Consider the following 18,222-nt stretch of genomic DNA (forward strand, 5'->3'; position numbering starts at 1 on the left):
GAAGCCCGAAGAGTGCTTTCCATCAGTTGTCCCGCCACCTGCCAGGATTGAATCGTGAAAATAATCGGCAAACAATCATGAGGTCACTGAGCGAAGGCGATTTTTCAGCATAAAAGACAAAGGCTCCCTCTGTGACGTGGGACCCTGGGCGGCACGTGCTAGAGATCTTGGGGAGACCTCTGCAAAGTTTGGGGCGCATCTCCTGCTGTTGGTGGGGTGACACAGAGAGACTGAAACGAGAGGGGCCGTGCGTTCCCTGTCTGGAAGCAGAGACATCTGTGGAAAGCCAGCTGCCGAGCTCCCCAGGGCAGCAGCTGCGGGAGGAACCTCCCGGGGCAGGGTGCCCTTTCTCTCCCGTCCAGAGGTCCAGCTGACCTCAGGTAGAACGGTCCACCCGCCCTCAGGAACACACAACTCATTAATGACCCTTACGTGCTAAGAGCCAGACTTCTCAAGGGCAAGGAAAAGTGGGCTGTGGACCCCGAATACTTAGAGATGATCTATCTTCGGACTCTCTGAATCTCACAAATCGGCAGAATCCTGATTTCACAGAAGAGGAAACTGAGGTCTGAAGGCACTTCTAATTTACCCAAGTTACAAAACGGCTAGCTGAGATGGCGCTTGGATCCCTTCTCTGACGGTATTCCACACACTGCTACGACACCTTCGCCCGTGTACCCTTTTCCTAAATATTCTCGTTTGTGTCTCATACCTACCCAGCCACGTGTGTGTAGGTGCTTCTCTTTAGTAGAAAAGGGACTGAATGTGAAGCAGTATCAGCAAATACCCAGGCTGTGCAACCCCAAGTGCAGAAACCAGGTTCAAAGCCAGGCCATCTGACCAGGCCCAGGTGCTTCTTGCTGTATCTCCAGCACCTCCCACCTGGGGCCTCGGCGACTCTCCTGGGAAGTAGGTAGGGCTCTGGGCAGTTAGATGTCCACTAGAGGGGAGGAAAAACTGCAGAAGTGAGCTTGGAACATTATCCCAAGGACCTGTCCCTCCAGCTATCCGCCCTCGCTGAAGGACTGGGGTAGCAAGTGCTCACACCACCTCTGCGGCCAGCCTTCCACGCCCTGCCTGACCCTGCTGGAGTGCTCAGACTCCACGGCCCTGTGCCCTCACCTCCTGGGGTCGCCTCTTCCCACGTGCTGGGCCCCGTCCTAGCCACAAGCCTCTCCTTGCAAATCTGTCACCATTTTACCCTCAGGATGGTGGGCAGCCACAGCCGCCTCTGTGAGCTTTTCTTTTCTATTCAACAGCCTCTTGCCTGGCTCTGCCTTCGTCCTTCCTGAATCAGTCCTGGGCTTCACGCAGACTGCCGGTGGGAGTCTGAATGTGCAGGTTCTGCGTGCCCTTTGTTTTTCTGCAATCTTTAAATTCATAGATTTTTCACCAAGAACATGCCAACAGGAAAAGAAACAATTGGTGCTATTTTGAAAACAAACAATGGGAACCCGTTTCTTCCTTCCCTTCCCCTGTCCCCGAGGGCAGAGTTGAAATTCCTGGGAATTTCCAGAGGTGGACAAGGGTGACAGGAGAGCCACCCTGAAGGCAGAGAAGAGTTGACAAGGAGTTGAACAGCTGATAAAGCACGGGGGCTTTGCTCTGAGCGCGCCAAGCCGGGCCGGCTCCCCTGCCTGGGGTGGTGCTCCTGCCCCAGGGGTCCAGCAGCACCCCATCCTGCCCATGTTCCACCTTGGTTTCATGCTTCCTAGCCTCCTGGCTGGCCTCCAAGTGAAGGCTGCAGGGTGCCTGGCCTGGGAGCCACGCACACCTTCACTCCTTCACGGTCAACGCTGTGCGCCCCGGTCCTCGAGCTCCTGGGTCCCGTGGCCTCCTCTGCTGGTCGGAAGGCACGCTTCAAAACTGCACCTGCTGCCCAGGGAAGGCCCACCCTGCCCACATCTTGACTTGGAGATGCTCTGATACAGAATAGATGTGACCTCCACACCTGCAAGACCACGTGCCAACATCAGCTTTGGCCTGGCTGTGACAGTGGGCATCGCAGAGTTCCGACCCCAGGGGTCGGGATGGGAGCAGCACATGGAACACAGCGACTTTCAGGAGCTCCTCAGCGTGAGGAGTGTGTCCACCAGGCACCCCCCACGCACACAGGTGCCCAAGGAAAGGCTAGCCGCTTCCAAAGGCAGCGCGATTCTTAACACAGGGAGGCTTTCTGACATATATGCAAATTGGCTCCAAACCTGTGTTCAGAGACACAGCATAAGAACAGCACATTTGGAGTCAGACACCTGAACTAAATTTCCAGCTCTCCTGCTCTTTGGGTTTGTGATCTTGGCTGATCCTTTAGATTTTCTGAGTCTTAGTTGCCTCATTGGTAAAACTAGGATAATAACACCTGCTGCAAACAACAGCTAGGGATTAATTTGTGTTAAGTTCTTAGCTCTGTCGTGGTACCTAGAAAAACTGCTAAATCATATGCTATTATTTGAACATGAATATAGTGTTCAGGTGAGGACTGGTATTCAAAGCCAGGTGCTCAGTGAACACGTAGAGTCTTCAAAAATCATTCTGCCAAAGAGGAAACATAGAAGAATAAGACAGGCAACTTATGCCCACAGAAATCTCTCTCCCTCTTTTTCTCCCATCCACTTAAGAAAACACGGAAAATCTAACAAAAACTTGTGGTTTAAAAAAGGTTGTAGGGAGCCAAATATGGTGGCATGTGCCTGTAACCTCAGCAGCTTTGGAGGCTGAGGCAGGAGGATTGAGAATTCAAAGCCAGCCTCAGCAAGAGTGAGACACTTAGCAACTCAGTGAGACCCTGTCTCTAAATAAAATACAAAATAGGGCTGGGGATGTGGCTCAGAGGTCGAGTGCCCCTGATTTCAATCCCTGCTATCCCCAAAGAAAAGTTTGTAGAGAAAAAAAAGAAAGGATATAAAATCAATGATTTATATAACTAGTTTGAGGATGGTCATGTGCTTTGAAAACTCTTAAGGAAAAGACAAACTGATTTTAAAAATTATCACTGGGATCCCCAAGTTTGAAAAACCCACAAATCTCTGGGAGCCAGTATGTCATGGGCACGGAGGAATGCTATTTAAAGCCAGACAAAATCCTGCCAAGAAATTCTGTGGGAACATACAGGAAAAATTATTGGGAGAACACATCATGTGATTTCTTTTCAAATACTGAGGGACCAAATTGGATCACAAGAATCAGTTAATCTCATCACAAAATAACCCATGGATACCCTCCTTGCATCAGGTGGTGGACATCAGCTGTTTTCATTAACTAAGTCAAACTTCACCACAAAAACGATCGTTAGAAATCCTTTCAGACCACTCACGATTCAAGATGTGCACGAACACACACTCCTCTGTTCAAAAAATGTATTAACAAAATAATTGCAAAAGAAAGAAGAAAGAAAATAGAGGCTGGAACAGAGTCCCTCCCTGCTCCTTTTGGAGTCACCCAAAGCATTTACATTAGCCAGAGTGTGATGAACGACGTGCCACCTGGCTGAGAGATAAGAATCTCTGACCTTTCAATGCTTGGATGGAACATTAGGACAAATTATGAAAAAGCAAACTTCAGTACTGAAGCAAGGAGCGTCTCTCTGCATCTCAAGTCCTCCATCGCCCACCTCTCCATCCCCCTCCCTTTTCACCCTTTATTAGCTTTTCAAAACCATCATCTGAATGAATGGGAATTCATGCTTAGTGACTTATAGAGCTTACTTATGTAAGCTGATAAATGATCAAAAAATTACTGACGTCCCTTATCGTGGCCAGACTTGTGAACAGCCAGCTGCCTTGGGAAGTCAAGCGGCAGGTGTGCTTTGGGGGTCTGCTTAACCGTGCTTCCACGGTGTGCCCTGCAGCTAGGAATTCCACAGCCAGAGGTCCCGTTGGAAGTCACTGTCACCGGGTTTTGAGCTTTGAAGTTTGGTTGGGCTGAGTTACACCCAGAGCCTCATTCACCCTGGGGAAGAAGTATCCAGAAGGCGGTGTGCTTTGTCAGACGTCACAGAGGCGCGGGGCTTGCTCTGCAGGATGCTGTGAGGCACACCCCTAGGGCCCCTACCAGAGCGACTCAGGGAAGCTGTGGCTTCGCGAGATTACTGATTGTTATGTGTGCACTGTCCTTTGTTGGTGAAAATGGAAATAATAAGTACAAAAACAGAATTTCTCCCCCAGAAATCATCTTGCTATAAGGGACAAGGAGCATTCAAAGGGCTGGTGGGCCGCATCTCCAGAACCGCCATTCCAGGTACACTTCCCGGCCTTCTCCCGGGACCGGGCTAAAGTGGCAGAGAGAAGACGGAGGAAGACGCGCAGCTGACCCGGGAGGAAACCAGGGCAGGGCGAGGACGGAGGGGGCGGCCGGACTCCAGTGGGAGCCACGGAGGGAAGAGGCCCAGGCGCCGCTTTAGGAAACTCCACCTGGCTCTTCTGGTAACAGGAATCGGGCAGGAACGGGTTATGGGTTTGGTTTCCGCGCAGCAAAGCAGGTCCTTCCCACGCAGCCGCGCCCGCCTTCCAAGGTCCTCCCGGGTCGGTCCTTGGCTGCCCGCGGCACAGGGACGTCCGCCTGTCCTGCCTCTGCTCTCGCACCGCCGAGCGCCGCTCTCCCGCCCCATAAGGGTCTCCTCTCATCAGCACCATCCGCCGCCTCCGCCCGAGCCGCTCCTGCCCGACCCGCGTGCCCAGCTGGCTGGTGCGCACCATGCTCCCGAGGCCTGCCCTGTTTTCAGCCCGGGCTGATTCCTGATTCCATGGTCCTGCAGTCAGGACCCCGGCGGGTCGGTGGTGTGCCCTTGCTCAAAGCGTTAACAGTGTCCTCACATTCCCTGCAAGAGAGGAGGGGACAGACCAGGCTTCCCGACCGACGCGCAGCCGTCCTCGCTGCTGAGCGCCCGTCGCCTCCCGCTCCAGCTCTCTCAGAGCTTCCTCACCCACCCGCTGGAGCTGACCTGCTCTGGTGACTCCTGGACAGCTGGGCAGGGCTGCACCTTCCGTCTGAGTGCACTGGCATGGTTGGGCGGTGTCCTCTGTCCGGTTAGGTTGGCTCAACCAGACTCCAAATGGGGGCCTCCCTGAGGGGAAGGCAGCCAGCAGTCCCACACTGACCTGGGCTTGGCCTCGGGCTAACCAGCCCCCCTGTGTGCGTCACTCCCTCCCGCTGCCCGAGGGCCTGGCTTCTTGCTCAGATACTCTCTCCCGGCCCTCAGGTCTGGCTTGAGAGACGAGTCACCCGGGGCCTGGAGGAGTCAGCTCTCTGCAGAGCCGGGAGTCTCTGGGTGGGGCGGTTCCAGGGGCTCCGCTGTTCCTCCCCCGGTCAGACTCCTCTGGCTGCTTCCAAGCCCCAGCATTTCTCCCTGCAAAACCCTCTGCACCTCTGCACTGGTTTCCTGGCCTTTTGCTTACCCTTTTGCTTCCTCATGACAAACTTATCATCTTATTTTACTTTTCGGTTAATAGAAAGTCAGCTCAGATCACTCCACTCTGCAGAATCCTCCAGAGATTTAGCATATCCTCCTGGACTGACGTCAGAGTCTTGAGATAGCCCACCAAGTTTTGGAGAGCCTGGTTCCAGCACCTCTGACTGGGGGTCAGTGACTCGGTTGCTCACCGCTGCCCCCTGCCCATTGCTGAGGCAGGAGCCTCAGGGTCTTTGCGCTGGCTGCTCACTGCGGCCTGGACTGCTCTTCCTGAGCCTCCCTCAGCTAACTGTGTGGCTCACACCCGGCCTCCTCCAGGCCTGGCTGTCCACCCTTGTAGGAGGAAGCTGTCTTCCCCACAGTGCTCTGGTCTGTTCCTGCGTCACCGCTGCTTGCAGGAGCCCTGCCAGCACACGCACACAGCTGTGGCCTCGTTGTCCTGTCCATGTTCTCTGCAGGACGCAGGCTCTAGGAGGGCAGGGCCGTGTGAGTTCAGGCTCTGCCCGTCCCCAGGCACCAGCCCGACCTGTGCTGAGCCATGTGTCCTGAAGGGACTGAAGGTGCGATTGGGTTGGCCACAGGCCCACTGTGCACTCGGTTCTCTTCCAGTGGGAAACCTGCTGCCCACAGTCCCTGCCCATGTCTACACTGCACTCTCTGTGGTTGTGCCCTCCTCTGCTCTCCCCACGGTTGATTGAATCAGGGCGGCTTCGTGACAAGAGCAATCAGCCTATGACTGCTCAGTGGTCTGGATGAGGAAGCTCTAACCTCACAGGCATGGCCGTGATTAGCTGTGTCAAGTAGAGACTCTCCCGGGAATCTGGGGAAGAACGTAAGGCAGGAGCCAATTAGACAGAAATGAGAGAAATGCAGAGAAGAAGGCGGCTGCTGCCTCCCAAGACCACCAGGGCCTGAGGACCAGGGCGACTGTCCCTGGGCCACGTGGAACCCAGCTGCCAGTCCTGCCTGCGGCTGCCCGAGGTGCCTGTCCTTCTGCAGTGGTCATGGGCAGCTCAGCACAGAGGACAACAAGCTGAAGGAGCTGGGAGGCCTGTGCGTGAGGACAAGCTTGTGGACCGGCTGCAGTGGCCCAGGCAGAGGAGGCTTGGCTGAGATTCCTGCACGAGCATGTGCAGGCTTTCCTGAGCATTTGGGCCATGGCCTCACTAAGACTGCTTTACCTGTGATTTCAGATAGAAACCAAGAACACTTCCTGAGCTTCCTTTGCCTGTTTATTTCCTCACTCCACCCTTAAAATGCGTGCTCTGAGGCCACAACTTCCTTCTTCTCTGAGCTTCTAGTTCAAGCACTAGAATAATGACTGGCAGGCGTGCGTGTGCTCAGGGTTCGCGGATGATGGAAGAATGAAGCATGGACTCCCCTCGCTCCGCTCTCCCTCAGTGCACCCCATTCTGGAGGCCCTGATGCCGTCAGGCCAACAGGAGCTGCTTTGCATCACATATTCACGTGGACCCGTGGTCAGCAAACTTTCTTTGCAAATGGTCAAATAATTCCTATCCTAGGCTTTCAAAACAGTTTCTGTTTCTTTGCAGACAACAATTAAACAAATGAGCATGGATGGGTTCCAAGAAAATCTTACAAAACCAAGCAGTGGGTCAGACTTCACCATGGATAGTGTTTTTTGCCCCTGATACACACAATAAAGACCACGAGATTTTTGAATCAACTAATGTGTGTGTGTGTGTTGTGTAGGGCCTTGATAAAAACAGCGAATGACCTGAGTCCAGGCTTCCGAGTGCATATGCATTAGCTAAAGAATCTAGGTGTGCAGAGGCCAACTCGAAACGCTCCTGGCGCAGCCTCTGCAGCGTGCACGAGCATGCACCACCTAACCCGTGAGGCCCCAGGCTCAGGAGGAAGACGCTTCATACCCGGCGACTGGGGACACTGAGTTGTATGTGGAGACGATGCAGATCTCGGGCATGCGGCTGGCAAAACAAAGCTGTCCCTTCAGCTCAAGTCCTACAGAGTTGGTGACCCGGCCACAGGTGAAGCAGTTTTGCCTTCTAGCAAAATCTTTCCAACACACTGACTCTTTCTGCCTGTAACACAAAGGAATTTCGTAAAGATGTTCAGCATGAAATTTTAACTTTTCAGGAAGAATTTCTTCCCAAACAGCCAAGTTTGAGTTTATATGCTTTCCACTGGGCCAGTTTAATATTTCCTTATAGACCACAGAGTAGGGCAGGCAAGCCTAACGCACTTGTGGACGCTTGATGGACTGTACTGGGCGGTGGCCAACTTCCGAGGTTTTAACTTGGTCTGGGGCTCCTGATGTGCCTTCAGTCTCTCTGGTGTATAAAAGTGTCCCAAATTTTCCTAATGAGTTTGAGCCTTTTCCAAATGAAAACTCCAAGTTCTGTGAAGACCAAGTGAGATCCCACTCACTTAGCATGAATAGCTCCTTGCATAATTTTGTTGAATTACCCAATTATTCCACAGGGCCACCCAGCACCCCAGGCCCCCTGAGATCCTGCTGGACTCCGTATTCGAGCACCCCAGCTAGGCCGATGCAGGAGGGAGGGAGGTGGGCTGGCACCAGGTCCCTCGGCAGGTCTGCTCCTCTCCTGCTGTGGTGCAGCACCGCTCCGAGGCTCTCCAGGAAGGAAGGGTGATGGCGGCTGAGTGACCACAGGGTCGGAGAGCCCGCGGGAGAGCCGGCTGCTGGAGCGCATCCTAAGAACTTGGGGCCTTCCTGGAGGGAGCCCGCCCTCAGTCATGTCCACCCAGGAGGACCAGGGCTGGGAGGAGGATGGGGGCTCCGGCTCCTGTGCAGCGTGTCACGGTCCCCAGCACGTGGGTGCCCTCTGCATGTGACTAGGCCCACTCGCCATGAGGCCAAGGTGGAAACTCAAGGGACAACAGGGGCATCGTCATGTGACATAGGGCCAGGGACTCACCAAAGCCACGTGGCTAGCCTGTGGGGAGGGGGCCAGGGCCCAGGACTAGGCAGTGGGACTGTCCCGCAGACAGTGGCACCCCAGAGAGCCTGCAGGCGCGCTCCTGACTGCTCCCGCCCTCCCGGAACTGGGAGCTCCGGCCCTGCTCACTCAGCGCCTCTTCGCCATTTTGCACCTTGGCACAGATTTAAACAGAGGAGAAATAAGGAAAAGGAGGACCTGAGAAGGAAAAGACAGGAAAGCCCAGCGGCAGCCACGCGGGTTTGGGGCCCAGGACGAGGCAGAGGGCCAGGTGGAGGGCGAAGGCGAGGGCGAGGTGGAGGGCGAGGTGGAGGGCGAGGGCGAGGTGGAGGGCGAGGCCCAGGGCCAGGTGGAGGGTGAGGGCGAGGTGGAGGGTGAGGCCAGGGCCAGGCGGAGGGCGAGGGCGAGGGTGAGGTGGAGGGCGAGGCCCAGGACCAGGTGGAGGGCGAGGGCCAGGCCAAGGGCTTCCCTCCCCGCTCCCGCCTGGTTCGGATCCCTCCGCCGCCGCCGCCCTCGCCAGGGCTGGGCCTCCTCTACTCTTCTGTTCACGTCCAGAGCCTGGCCGGGCCGCAGGCTGTCAGCTTGACGCCGCCCACGTGCCCCCTCCGCCCACGCGGCCCCCTCCGCCCACGCCTGGGGCCTCACAGTCCACCGCCTCTTAGGTCACGGGGTCCACTCTGCCCTGCCTGCTGAGGGCAGAGACAGGGAAGCTGGAGGCCCCAGCAAGGCCAGCGCCTGCTTCTGCCGCAGATGGAAAGCAGCCCTGTCCACGGGCAGCCCGGGTCCTTCCCTCCCTCCCCTCCCCCAGGCCTGGTCAGCAGTAATCGGGTCCCTGCAGGAGGTGCCCTCCTCTCCTCCGGGGTCAGCCTCCACCAGGTGCACGGCTGGCAGAGGGGCAGGAGGTGGGGGTGCGAGATGACGGGTCGGGGGAGGAGGGGGCTTGGCTGGAGAGGGAGGCCCAGCGGCTCATCTGGGAGCCCCCGACTTCCACCTGGCAATCAGGTGAGCTGTCTGAGGCCAAGGCTTCCAGGGCTGCCCGCAGGCTGCCCAGGACCCACCTGGAACAAAATCATTAGAAATGGCTCTAAAACTGATGAAAAGAAAGCAAAACCCACATATTAGATTTTATTTTGTATGAGTGGGAAGTGCTTACTTAGCAACAGCCTCTCTTTATTTACTTACTTGTTTTTGATTTGTTTCTATTTTAATTTTAAATGCATTTGTTCTAATGAGTTGTACATGGCAGTAGAATGCATTTGTACATTCTGATAAACCATACATAAATGGAGGGTAGTCTCTCACTTTTCTGATTGTACGTATGGTAGGATCGCATCAGTCATGAAGTCAGACATGCACACGAGGTAATAATGTCTGTTTCACTCTAATATCTTTCCTTCCCCTATAGCCCTTCCCTCCCTTCTCTCCCCTCTACCTAATATAAAGTAACTCTATTCTTACCTGTCCCCCCACATATTGTGAATTAGCTTCCACATATCAGAGAAAATATCCGGCCTTTGGTTTTTTGGGTTTGGCTTATTTGACTTAGCACGATTTTCTCTAGCTCCATCCATTTACCAGTAAAGCCAGAATTTCATTCTTCCTTAAAGCTGAGTAATACATATATATTACTCGTGTGTGTGTGTGTGTGTGTGTGTGTGTGTGTGAGAGAGTGTGTATTTGGTGGAATATTACTCCACCATCCATTCATCTGTCGAAGGGCAGGTTGGTTCCATAGTTCAGCTATTGTGAATTGGAGCTGCTATAAACATGGATGTGACTGTCACTGTAGGTTGCTGATTTTAAGTACTTTGGGTATAAACTGAGGAGTGGGATAGCTGGGTCAAATGGTGGGTCCATTCCAGGTTTTCTGAGGAATCTCTATACTGCTTTCCAAGGTATTGTGCCATTTTGCAGTCTCACCAGCAATGTCGGAATGAACCTTTCCCCACATACTAGCCAACATGTTGATCATGATGATCAACATTCTGATTGGAGTGAGATGAAATCTTAGAGTAGTTTTGATTTGCATTTCTCTAATTGCTAGAAATGTTGGACATATTTTCATATGTTTGTTGATCGATTGTATATCTCCTTCTGTGAAGTGTCTGTTCAGTTCCTTAACCCATTTACTGATTGGGTTATTTGTTTTTTTGAAGTTAAATTATTTGAGTTCTTTATATATCCTAGAGATAAATGCTTTATCTGAGGTGCATGTGGTAAAGATTTTTTCCAGTCTGTAGGCTCTCTCTTTACTTTATTGTTTCTTTTGCTGAAAAGAAGCCTTTTTAGTTTGAGTCCACCCCATTATTGATTCTTTGTTTAACTTCTTGCACTTTAGGTGTCTTGTTAAGGAAGTCAGGTTCAACATCATGAAGAGTTGGGCCTACTTTTTCTTCTAGCAGGTGCAGGGTCTCTGTTCTAGTGCCTCAGTCTTTGATCCACTTTGAGTTGAGTTTCTTGCAGGGGGAGAGATAAGGGCTTAATTTCATTTTGTTACCTGTGACTTTCCATTTTCCCCAGCACCATTTGTTGAAAAGGCTCTTTCCTCCAGTGAATGTTTTGGCATCTTTGTCTAGTATGAGATACCTGTATTTATGTGGGTTTGTCTCTGTGTCTTCTATTCTGTACCTTTGGTCTACATGTCTGTTTAGATGCCAATGCCATGCTGTTTTTATTACCATAACTCTGTAGTATAGTTTAAGGTCTTGGTATTGTGATGCCTTCTGCTTCACTTTTCTGGCTAAGGATTGCTTTGACTATTCTGGGTCTCTTATTTTTCCAGATGAATTTAATGATTGCTTTTTCTAGTTCTATGAAGAATGTCATTGGGATTTTAATAGGAATTGCATTAAGTTTGTATAACACTTTTGGAGTATGGCCATTTGACAATATTAATCCTGCCTATCCAGGAGCATGGGAGGTCTTTCCATTTTCTAAGGTTTTCTTCAATTTCCTCTTTTAGTGTTCTGTAGTTTTTATTGTAGAGGTCTTTCACCTCTTTTGTTAGATTGAGTCCCAAGTATTTTATTTTTTTTAGGCGATTGTTAATGGGGTAGTGTTCTTTATTTCTCTTTCAGTGAATTCATTATTGATGCATAGGTCTGCATTTGGTTTATGGGTGTTGATTTTATATCCTGCTAATTTACTGAATTCATTTATTAGTTCTAGAAGAGTGTTGGTGAAATTTTTTTGATCTTCCAAATATAGAATCAGATCATTGGCAAATAGTGATGGTTTAAATTCTTCTTTATCTATTTGTATACCTTTAATTTCTTTCTTCTTTCTAATTTTTGGCTAGAGTTTCAAGGACAATGTTGAATAAAAGTGATGAAAAAAGTCATCCTTGTCTTGTTCCAGTTTTTGGGGAATATTTTCAATTTTTATCCATTTAGAATCATGTTGGCCTTGGGGTTGGCATATATGGCTTTTACAATTTTGAGTTATGTTCTACTATCCCTAGTTTTTCTAGTGTTTTGAACATGAAGAGGTGCTGTATTTTGTCAAATAATTTTTCTGCATCTGTTGAGTTGATCATATGATTCTTGTCTTTAAGTCTATTGATATGATGAATTATACTTATTGATTTCTGTATATTGAACTAACCCTGCATCCCTGGGATGAATCCCACTTGATTATGGCAAACTATCTTTTTAATATGTTTTTGTATGCAATTTGCCAGAATTTTATTAAAAATTTTTGTGTCTATGTTCATTAGGGATATTGGTCTGAAGTTTTCTTTCCTTGTTGTGTGTCTTTGTCTGGTTTTGGTATTAGGGCAATACTAGCTTCATAAAATGAGTTTGGAAGGGTTCCCTCCTTTTCTATTTCATGGAATAATTTGAGGGGTATTTGTGTTAATTCTTCTTTGAAGCTCTTGTAGAACTCGCTGAGAATTCATATGGTCCTGAGTTTTTCTTAATTGGTAGACTTTTAATGGCGTTTCCTATTTCATTATTTGAAATTGTTCTGTTTTAATCGTGTATGATCTGATTCAGTTTAGGTAGGTCTTATGTCTCTAGAAATTTGTCAATGTCTTCAATATTTTCTATTTTATTGGAGTATAAATTTTCATAATAGTTTCTAATTGTCTTCTGTATTTTATTTGTGTCTGTTGTGATATTTCCTTTTTCATCACATATTTTAGTAATTTGGGCTTTCTCTCTTTTTCTTTAGTGTGACTAGGGATTTATCAATTTTATTGATTTTTTTCAAAGGACCAACTTTTTGTTTTGTCAAATTTTTGAATTGTTTATTTTATTTCAATTTCATTGATTTCAGCTCTGATTTTAATTATTTCCTGTTTTCTATTGTTTTTGGTGTCAATTTGTTCTTTTTCTAGGGCTTTGAGATGTAATTTTAGGTCATTTATTGTTGACTTTTTATTATTTTAATAAATGAACTCGATGCAGTGGACTTTCCTCCTAGCACTGCCTTCATAATGTCCCAGAGATTTTGGTATGTTGTAGCAGTATTCTCATTTACCTCTAAGTATTTTTTCATTTTATCCTTGGTTACTTCTACTATCCATTCATCATTCAATAGTGTATTATACCATCATTCAAATAGTGTATTATTTAGAGTCCATGTGTTAGAGTAGCTTATATTTTTTACTTTATCATTGATTTCTAATTTCATTCTATTATGATCTGGTAGAATGCAGGATATTAGCTCCTTTTTTTGTATTTAATAGGAGTTGCTTTGTGGCCTCAGATATGTTCTATTTTAGAGAAGGATCCATGTGCTGCCAAGAAAAAAGTGTATCCCCATTCGTTGATGGATGGAATATTCTATATTATCATGTCTGTTAAATCTAAATCATTGATTGTATTATTTAGTTCTGTAGTTTCTTTATTTAGTTTTTGTTCAGAGGATCTATCCGGTAGTGAGAGGGATGTGTTAAGTCACCCAGTACTATTGTGTTGTGGGCTGTTTGATTCTTGAAATTGAGAAGGGTTTGTTTGATGTACGTAGATGCTCCATTGTTTGGAGCATAATATTTACAATCGTCCTGTCTTGCTGCTGTATAATCCTCTTCACTGGAATGAAATGACCTTTTTGTCCCTCCTGACTAACTTTGGTTTGAAGTCCACTTTTTCTGGTAGGAGGATGGAACCCCGGCTTGTTTGCGCAGTCTGTGTGAGTGAGATGGTTTTCCCCTCCTATCACCTTCATCTGTGGGCGTCTGCCTGTGAGGCGAGTCTCTGGGAGACAGCATGTTGATGGGTCTGGTTTTTAAATCCAATCTGCAAGTCTGTGCCTTTTGATTGATGAGTTTAGTCCATCAATAGTCAAGGTTATTACTGAGACTTGACTTGTATTCACGGTCATTTTGGTTTATTTCTGGCTTTTAATTTGATTCGGTCTCTCCTTTGACTCTTCCTTCAGTGTACTTCCTCCCTTTGCTGGTTTTCACTTTTTTTTTTTTTCATTTCATCCTCTTGGGATATTTTGCTGAGAATGTTCTGTAGCGCAGGCTTTTGAATTGTGAATTCTTTGATCTTTTGTTTACCATGGAAGGTTTTTATTTCATCTTCAAATCTGAAACTTAACTGTGCTGGATATAAAATTCTTGGCTGGCATCCATTTTCTTTCAGAACTTGAAATATGTTGTTCCATGACCTCTTAGCTTTGAGCGTCTGGGTTGAGAAATCAGTTGAGATCTGAATTGGTTTTCCCCTATACTTAATTTGCTTTTTTTCTCTCATGGTCTTTAAAATTTTATCCTTATTCTGTATTTTAGTCATTTTCATTATAATGTGTCTCGGGGTGGGTCTGCTGTATATTTGTGCATTTGGGGTCTGTAAGTCTCCTGTATTTGATTTTCCATTTCATTCTTTAGGTTTGGGAAATTTTCTGATATCATGTCTTTGAAAAGATTGTGCATTCCTTTGGTTTGTGTCTCTGCTCCTTCTTCTACCAGATAACTCTTAAATTTGGTCTTTTCATGTTATTCCATAATTCTTGGAAGTTCTGTTCAGTGATTCTTACCATCTTCTCTGCATGGTCAACTTTATTTTCAATATTAAATATTTTGTCTTCATTGTCTGAGGTTCTATCTTCCAAATGGTCTAGTCTCTTGGTGATGCTTTCCATTGAATTTATAATTTGATTTATTTTTTCCTTCATTTCGAGGATTTCTGCTTGTGTGTTTTTTTTTTTTTTAGAACCTCTTACTCTTTATTGAAGTGATCTTTCACTTCCTGTGTTTTCTCTTGATTTCATTATTTATACCACCCTTTTCTTCACAGATCAGATTAACTATGAACATTCTAAACTCCTTCTTGGACATTTCTTCTACTGTGTTTTCAGCAGCTTCTCTTATCAGGACATCCTGTCTGTTTGTGGCATTTTTTCCCTTGTTTTCTCATGTTGCTTGTGTTTTCCCATCTAGTGTATGGATCTGAGGCAACACAGGTTCCACCCTGTGGACCTAATCATCGCTGAAGATTTCCAGTATCCCGCCTTTAAGAGGGAGACCAATATCAACAACACCCAGTGCAAACAATATACAGCCTCAAATCTAACGGCTCCCACCAAGGTGTCCCCTGCCCTCTCGCTATAAACAGCAATGATGAGTTCAATCACTGTCCAAAATAAAAACAGAAAATTTGTCAAACAGATTCACAATCTCAAATAGTGGACGAAGAAAGAGCAGAAACAGTGCAGGACAAGGTGTTCATGAGGGAGACAGAGAGAAGCCAGAAGCTAAACCCCACAGGCAGAGCAGGAGAGGAGCCAACAGAGATTGGCTGTTAGGCGGAGGAAAGGTTGGAAGGGAATCCAGGAAGACAGACAAACGAGAGGAAGGAATACACATAAAGAGAAAAAAAAAATGTAAGAATGTACAGAATACACAGCAGAACTGCAAACACCATGCATATATCACCGTTTTTAACAAACCGATGCACAAAAAAACCCTCCTCCAAATGTGTTGGAGAAGAAAAAAATAAAATGAAATAAATCTCGGTGGAAAACTGAACAACTGTCTCCACCAGGTTCTGAAAGTCTCTGCCCTGTCTCTGACGTCCACAAGCCGGCCTGGCCAGACAGGCCCTGCAGACCCGCCGCTGCCCCGCCGTCTGGGCTCAGGTGCCCTGGGCTCAGTCATGCTGCAGTCCCAACATCTGATGGCTCTGGAACTGGGAGAGGGCCCACCAGGGAGGAGCAGTCCTGAGGGGCAGTAACCAGATGGCAGCCCACAGTCCAGGAGGAAGACCCCAGGGGCAGCCAGACCCGCAGGCACCTCGAGACTGAACCTCCAGGTCCTGGCCGGTGTCCGCAGACAGCAGCAGCTGCACCCCAAGATGGCAGCGGCAGCAAGCCTACTGGCACCCCAAGCAAACCCCAGGCTCCGGCCAGTGTCTCAAAACGGATGTGGCCACCTGCAACCAAACTGGCGTCTCCCTGGCAGCGGGCCTCTGGGCAGGGTGCAAGTGGCAGCCGCAGGCGTTGGGGGCAGCAGGCATCGGGTCAGCAGCTGCTCAGGAGCTCAGGTGTCGGTGGCCTCGGCAGCGGGTGGTGGTCTGTGGCAGCAGAGGAGGCCTTGCCTGCGGCTGCAGCTGCAGCGGCACCGGAGAGCAGACCGCCAGGTGACCTCGGGGAGTGGCGGCGGCCTCGGCAGCAGCCGTGTCACTGTAGCAGCAGCTGTGGCTGCAGTGAAGATGGCCGCCCAGTGTCCAGGGCAGCATGGAGGGCAGCAGACCCTGGGGACAGCGGCTCGCGTGGTGTCAGCAGCAGCAGCTGTGCCCACAGGAAAGAGCTCTGGGCCCTGTGGCCGCGGCATCAGGAGCAACCGCGTCCCAGGAGAAAACGCTGGGCGACGGCAGCCGCGCCTGGGGACACGACCTCCGGCGTCTGCGGCGGCCTGAGCAGCTCCGCGTCTCTTCAGGCCGGTCCAGGTGTGAGGACCAGAGCTGTGAGCCCAGTGCCTCCTGCTGCTGGAGCCCAAGGGAGGTAACGGGTAGACGGGGTGGGAGGCGAGGCTTGACCTGGCCCCGTGGCCCTCCCGAGCCGTGCCGAGGCCGTCGCAGAGGCGAGTGGGCACTGAGGAGCGCTGACGCCCCGGAGCCCGTACGAGTGCCTGCTCCTCTGAGGCCAAGCGGCAGCACACCGACACTGGCTGGCCAAGCATCCTCACAGATGGACAGAGCTCCACTGGACTAGGTGGAGCTCGAGGGCCAGGGAAGGAACCGGCAGGTGTGGCGCCTTTCCCATGGCAAGGGCCGGAGGCTGCGCACAGCGTTCAGAATCGTGCAGTCGCAGAGATCCTGGAGTCCTGGCTGGACAGACGGTTCAGGATCCACCTCCAGGGGCGCATCCCCGAGAGCTGCAGGGTAGAGGCCTGGCAAGGGCGGGAGTCCGAGAGCTCTGAAAGCCAATCCTCGCATCTTAAATGCTTTAATTTCTAACATCCATCATGCTAATTAATAGGTTGCTAGTTTCACCAATAAAATCACATTTGACGTCCAGCATGCTAAGCAGCAAACACCGGTTGTCCAATGAGACAGGAGTAACAGAAGCTGGCGGTGACCACTGTGGAATGAGTGCTGACTGCGGGAACACAAGCTCAGCTTGCCAGGACCCAGACTGTGCATCTGCTCACCACCCACCTGAGCATTTGCACTATTGTATTGATCACACTTACCTTTCTATAGTAACATGGATCTCCACATAGGCGATGGACAGGTCACTAGAACTTCCAGGCTTTGGCATGAGCACTGGAACAGAGTTGTAGTTGACTGAAAAGTTATAAATCATGGGAAGCACAGGTTTAGGGGAAGCTTGAAATAGCTTCTGAACATCTAGTGACGATTTCCAGTAGAAAAGTTAAACATATGAGTCTGGAGCTCATAGAGGAAATAAGAACATGGAATTGGGAAATATTAAGTACTTCCTGGTAATTAGTCATAAAACTGAAGAAGTTAATCCGGAAGAGATGAAGACAGATAGAAAGAAGAGGTTCTAGAGGCTGAGCCCAGGGACACAGCAGCATTTATTTAAGTGACCAAGGAGGTCACTTAAATGATGGTGGTGATGGAGGTGGAAGTGATGGTGGTGACAATGATTGTGATGGTGGTGATAATGATCATGATGGTGGTGGTGATGATAGTGGTGGAGGTGATGATGATGAGGGAGGTGATGATAATGGAGGTGGTGATGGAGGTGTTGGTGGTGACAATGGTGGTGGTGGTGATGATGATGGAGGTGATGATGATGATGGTGGTGATGGAGGTGGTGGTGGTGGTGGTGATGATGATGGAGGTGATGATGGTGGTGATGGAGGTGGTGGTGGTGACAATGGTGGTTGTGGTGGTGGTGGTGATGATGGAGGTGATGATGGTGGTGATGGAGGTGGTGGTGGTGACAATGGTGATGGTGGTGGTGGTGGTGGTGGTGATGATGATGGAGGCGATGATGATGGAGGTGATGATGGTGGTGATGGAGGTGGTGGTGGTGATAATGGTGGTGGTGGTGGTGGTGGTGATGATGATGGAGGTGATGATGGTGGTGATGGAGGTGGTGGTGGTGACAATGGTGATGGTGGTGGTGGTGGTGGTGGTGATGATGATGGAGGCGATGATGATGGAGGTGATGATGGTGGTGATGGAGGTGGTGGTGGTGACAATGGTGGTGGTGGTGGTGGTGGTGATGATGGAGGTGATGATGATGATGGAGGTGGTGGTGGTGACAATGGTGGTGGCGGTGGTGGTGGTGGTGATGATGATGGAGGTGATGATGATGATGGAGGTGATGATGGTGGTAGAGGTGGTGGTGGTGGTGACAATGGTGATCATGGTGGTGGCGGTGATGATAAAGGGCTCACGCCTACATAGTGCTTACCTTATAGTGGATGCTGTTTTAAGTACTCTAAAG

The sequence above is a fragment of the Sciurus carolinensis genome, chromosome 12 (genome assembly GCF_902686445.1).
Source record: "Sciurus carolinensis chromosome 12, mSciCar1.2, whole genome shotgun sequence".
Lineage (NCBI taxonomy): Eukaryota > Metazoa > Chordata > Mammalia > Rodentia > Sciuridae > Sciurus > Sciurus carolinensis.